The sequence below is a fragment of the Lepisma saccharinum genome, chromosome 5, assembly GCF_977018435.1.
Source record: "Lepisma saccharinum chromosome 5, izLepSacc3.1, whole genome shotgun sequence".
In the NCBI taxonomy this organism is placed as follows: domain Eukaryota; kingdom Metazoa; phylum Arthropoda; class Insecta; order Zygentoma; family Lepismatidae; genus Lepisma; species Lepisma saccharinum.
The window spans coordinates 65,055,276-65,061,275 of NC_139233.1; the positions used below are offsets into that span (position 1 = coordinate 65,055,276).

The 6,000-nt window shown below is 39.9% G+C and overlaps 1 protein-coding gene across 1 annotated transcript in view; it reads right to left on the minus strand.

Moving 5' to 3' along the window:
* Window positions 1-1,640, minus strand: part of tim (timeless) — a 96,872-nt gene extending 95,232 nt beyond the window's left edge. The window contains exon 1 of the mRNA XM_083122590.1: window positions 1,220-1,640. The gene's annotated coding sequence lies outside the window, so the exon portion shown is untranslated. The remainder of the gene's footprint in view (window positions 1-1,219) is intronic.
* Between the last annotated feature and the right edge of the window lie 4,360 nt (window positions 1,641-6,000).

Here is a 6,000-nt window from a genome sequence, read left to right on the forward strand (position 1 = left end):
GAAACAGTTGAACGGATCATTTTTTAAGTAATATTATTAAGATAAAGTATTGAGGACATGTACCAAAGAATTTTCCTCAGCAAATTCTTACCGAAAGTTCCATGACTTTTGTCCAATATATCTTATATTATTTGTTGTTTATGCAAATATTTTAATATTACCTATTATTAATTGTAATACAGCGCGTCATTTCACTAATCGTTAATCTCGTCGCTGTAGTAAAACAAAAAATACAACATTTTGTTGAAGAAATTAAAGCGTTCAGTTTCATGAAAATTTCCATTTAGAGCCCTGGTAAGACCTATTGAGGTTATTGAAGTAATACAGCCCAGAATACTCACCGGGAAGCCCTGTAAAGAAGAGGGTACGTAGTTTTTCTTCTTTTGAACACACAAGTGCCAAAGGATACTAATTGTAATCCATAATAATTCACACACAGGTACAGGTTCCACTTGCATAATTATTAATGTAAGTCTAGTTCCAACCAGTTATTCAAAGCAATTACTTACATTTCCAGGAAGAAACTTACTGTACATGGCATAGGGGGAATTTGTTTCTTGTGGACGGGCCCTTGACGATTTTGTTACGTTACTGAATGCAGCAACTTTCACAGTTTCAAATCTATAAAAATGTGTGTAATATTCTCATAAGAATTTTAATACTTGCGGAGTTGCGGTCGATAACCAATAACTAGTGGTGCAACAGCACTTAGGTTTCATAAATTAACATCGCCAGAGAGCTACAAAGTGATTTCTACAGTCAATGGCGTGCCCCATGATTTTTTAAAGCGAGGGTTTAAATATACTTTAGCCTAGTATTACCCCCCACAAAAAAAAAAGTACGGCAAAGGCAAGAAAATGTGGCAAAATAAGGGCTCACTACTACAAAAAGTATACCTAACATCCCCTTCAAAAAACCTAGGCACGCCACTGACCCTCTGGAAAATTCCTAGGGACGCCTTGGAGCCCCTTTGGGGCTTGGTCCTTTCGAAAACCCTGGGCACGCCACTGATTACATTGCTTCTGTACTTTTCTTCCGGAACTCACGTGGCCTTGTCTGCCAGCTGAGAACGTGCTGACACAGCCAACGTTCGGTTGCAAGGTTCCGTGAAAGTAACGAGCATTTAACAGCTATGAAAACTGCACGGAAAGCGTAACAACATGTGGTGGCTTGGATAAATCAAAGTACCCAAAGATAACGAAAGAAAACATTTACATACCTGTATCCAAGGACGAAGACAACATCCTCTCTCAGGGAGCACGAGCGAAGACAAACTTGTCCCTCCGTTCTGAATCGCAACTGACAACCATCGCCTTGGGAAAGTCACGTGCAGCGACACACGAGTGGGAGGGCGCTACATATCGATCAAAGATGCTGCTGTAGGAAAAAAACTTGGCGTATGGTTGATTAAGCTCATTCATAAAACTTCTTTGACGGATGGGCGTTAGGATTGCTGTCGGTCTGCAACACCAGCAGTACCTGACCTCTTTCTGTGTTTTCGTACTTCCGGTCAAGAATCTCGACCGCAGATGGCACCACTGTCCCTTGTATTTTTCGGTGTCATCCTCGCGTTTGCAATACAAGTGGAACACTGGCAGATTTTATGATGGGCGATGCTTAAATTTGCTTGCTAAAATGTAAACTAACTGAAGTTGTGTGATCTTTACAACACAATAGAGAATCTAATGACCAAATTGCTCTCGAAAGCCGAACAACAAAATCACGTGCTTATTGACAGGGTCGCTGGGACACGATCTATCTCCTCTCTCTCTCTCTCTCTCTCTCTCTCTCTCTCTCTCTCTCTCTCTCCATGCAGAAGCGTGGCTGAGATTTTTCCGGTAGACTTAATCGATACTACTGTATATTTAGAAAATACTACTTTTACAAAGGTGTTATCACATGGCAGAAAAATGTATGAATGATTATCGCGGTGTATTGCACATGTAATGTACAGTGGGATCAATGCGTGTTAGCGTGCAAATTGTTCATGACTATTTTAATTAATTTTTCTCTTACATCCTATGTGTTTTTAAGTGATGGATTTTTATGTATGCTGGTGCAGAAGTTGTCAACAGCTTGCTTTGAGTTTTATTTTAATTCTTGAAGCTCATTGGTTCAAATAAAATGCACGAACGTGGTGATGGACAATTTGCACGGTAATACTCATGGATCCCACTGTACAATACGAGGGTCACTATTTATATTTTGAGCCTTGGCAACACTGACTGAAGTTAGGCGCGATTTGACGTTTGCACGGAATCGTCTGGCATTATTGACCATAACGTACTTCAAATGTTTTATCAATAGCTTCATTTGTGTTGTTTATGTTGCCTTGGAGATTGCGCGACAACAATAAAATGGAATTAACTCGTGAACATTTTCGTGCGATGATTTTTTACGATTTTCGACGTGGATTATCAAGACAAGAGTGCATCGATCAACTTACTTCCACATTTGGCGATGAAGCCCCATCCTTTGCCACCTGTGAAACGCTGGTATAACGAATTTAATCGTGGCCGCCATTCGCTCACCGACGAGATTCGCGAAGGTCGTCCGAAATCAGTTGTTGTTCAAGAAAACATTGATGCTGTGCAAAACCTAATACTGCAAGATCGTCATGTGACATACTGTGAGATTGAGGCAACCATAGGCATTAGTGCCACCAGCATATATAAAATATTACATGATCATTTAGCTGTGAGAAAGGTATGTTCTCGTTGGATCCCACACAATTTGACAAAAACTCAAAATGACGCTCGCGTCAATTGGTGCAAACAAATGCTCAATAAATACAATCGTGGTGTTTCAAAAGACGTATATAAGATTGTAACAGGTGACGAATCATGGATATATGCATATGAGCCGGAACGTAAACAGCAGTCAAGATGAACCCAATCCAACAAAAGTTGTTCGCGCTCGAAGCACATCGAAACAAATGGTCGCCTGTATTTTTCGGGAAAACTGGTCATGTGGCAACTGTGCCTTTAGAGGAACGTAGAACGGTCAACTCTGAATGGTACACAACAATTTGATTGCCAGAGGTCTTCGGTCAAATACGGAAAACAAACAATCGCCGTCGGATCATTCTTCATCAAGACAATGCCAGCTGTCACACATCTCGTCTAACAACCGACTTTATGAACAGTCAAAAAATCGAATTGATGGGTCATCCGCCGTACAGTCCTGATTTGGCACCCAATCACTTCTTCTTGTTCCCGAATGTCAAGAATAAATTGCGTGGACAACGATTTTCGTCGGCGGAAGACGCCGTTGATGCGTTCAAAAACCATATTATGGAGGTGTCTCAAGAAGATTGGAAAAACTGCTTTGACAAATGGTTCGAACGAATGCAAAAGTGTATTGACCATAAAGGAGAATACTTCGAAAAACAATAAAGCAGTTTTCAATGCCAAATTCCTGTTTTTTCATTGTTAGGCTCAAAATATAAATAGTGACCCTCGTACAATATAACATTTGCAGGTGGAGTCAGTTACCTAAATTTTCTTGACATGGATGTCGCCACAAATGTTTTTAAGGAGTGTCAGTCCGTTTATGTAAAATTTAATAGTAGAAATATTAACAACAAAATTGCTATTATGAACTATTATTTCGTTTCCAATTTTTATTATTTTTATTATTATGCGCTTGACGAGAAAATTCTACTCGATGCCCTATACTCTGTCCCGGCTGGAGCAAGCGAACAAAACCAAGTCTCTGCAACGTGTACTGCTTCGCTCTGCAGTGGGGTGGGGGGCAGTTACCCCCATAATACTTTCACTTAGACATTTAGTGTAGAGGAATCTTATAAAAAATATTATTACTCTTAAATAAAATGTTTTTTCAAGCCCATGAAAGTTCCAAAATACTGCGGGGGAGCGGGTGGGGTGTATTATTTCATATGTAATTGGAGTAGCGCACTTCGTTCTCTAGCATACTTTATTCTATAGCTGCAGAATAAATTTCTCATGGAAATGAATAAATTATGTGTAGTGGATTTAAATCTGCTGTAAGAAAACATGTTTACATGTAAATTAATCTCTGAACCACATAGGCTAATTTAAGCAGCCACATAATAAGCAAACAAGCAAAGAAACATGTGGTTATAAAAGTCAAAATGGAAGACGTAGAATAGAGAAGAGCAACCGAGACATTGATGGGAGATAAATTGATAAAAAATACGAAGAAATCGGTATTGAAAGAAAGAGGGAGGCAGAGAATGCCTACACTGTTTTTACAATTATGACTCCTGCCCCCCTGGCAAAATTTTCTGGTGCCTCTCCTGCCTTACAATTTAGCTGCAGAAGGTTTTGCGCTGCAGACAGCTTGCGTGTTATGTTGAGAGACGTCGAATCATTACGAAGCACCACAGTAAAGCTTCCCTTTCCGTCATGTTACGTCAACGCTCCTGCAGATTTACCTGGTCACGTTTCCCTCTCGCAAGATTGGTTCGAGACATTTAGTAGATTAACTACGCTGGATTGCTTTAATGAAACCCCAGCAAGACACAAAATACGTCATATTTTGATATAAATAGCATTTGCAGAAACAAATTATATGCTACGAGATCTTGAGCGTATCTCCAAGAATTTTGCCCAAGAAATTCTGAATACTTTCAGAAGTTGACAAGGTTCAGCTCCTATAATTGCCGTCTGTCGACGTTCAATTCGACTTTATCACAGATGCTACTTGGAATTGAACCTGCACTGGGAGTAGAATCAGAAATCATTCGATTGCAAAATGAAATCGGAGAAATCCTATACTTCCATGCAGTGGCGACGATTAGGGCAGACAGTTGCCCCCCCCCCCCACCCACACACACACCTTTTGCCCCGCACTATGGTCTCTTAATGCCAACCTTGTCTACCAAGAAGAAGTAAACTGTTCTTGCCTCCCCCCGTCCCAGTTTTGAGTTCTTGTCTTCCCATTTTGGACACTCAATCGCCGCCACTGCTTCCATGCATGTTTTCTTCTCACACAGCATATTACGGCCGTGTGTTGCAAATATATTTTTTCCAGAATACATATAATTTTCACACGTAAGGTCATAATAAAACTCGCGGGGTGTAAGGGGTGACCTTCCACGTAGTACACCCAAATGTCAACCTCACTTCCACGTTAGTACACCCTGGACTAAAGACTAACGAGGCTCTGGCGACTGGCCCCATGGCCAGTATAATTTTGTTTGTATTGTCCTGTTGTCCTTATGTGTGCTGAGTGCCCATTTACAGCCTCAGCTTTTAACAGAAGTCAGAACATTTTATGATTTTTAATTATGCAACGTTAGAGTTGTTCTTTGTAAAGATAAGGGGCTGGCCCCCGTATAATGTGACGGGAGCAAAATAGCCTAAGTGCTGACGCTCCCACAATTTTAAAATCACATTCACACATTCACATAATAAAACTCGCTCCTCTATGCTTTTATTTCGACAACTGATCTGAGAGAGTCGAACATAAATATTACGTTAAAAGTGAAAATAATACCATCAAAAATTAATGATAATGTTCGTCAAACTGGAAACTTGGACTTCCAGTGATAATTGTATCAAGACAGTTGCCTGTTTCTGTAACGGAGTATGTAGCTTCTAATCTTGTGTAAGGCACGACTTCAAAAGTGTTTGTCCCTTCACTTACTTCCTTACCACCAGTGTCCGATTTTTTTTTTTTTTTAGATAGGGGTGTTCTCTTGAGCAAACTACCTTGAGGAAGGTAAGTATTATTATTATTATACGTCACTTTTCTATCCATTTGGCTAATCGTGAGAAGGGTGCAGGAGTGCTGCAGAAGTGCATGGTAAGTACCTAAAGTCTACATTTCAAACTGTACATCCTTTACGTTTCTGTGACAACTGAACATTTTAGTAATGCAAACCATTTTCTTTCGCCTACCTTATCTCCAAAAGAGCATACTTTTCATCTCAAATTTTATGGCGTGAAGAGTGAAGCTGGATAATTTGTAAGAAGTATATTGTTCAGTTGAATTGGTGTTTTAAGTCCACTTTAT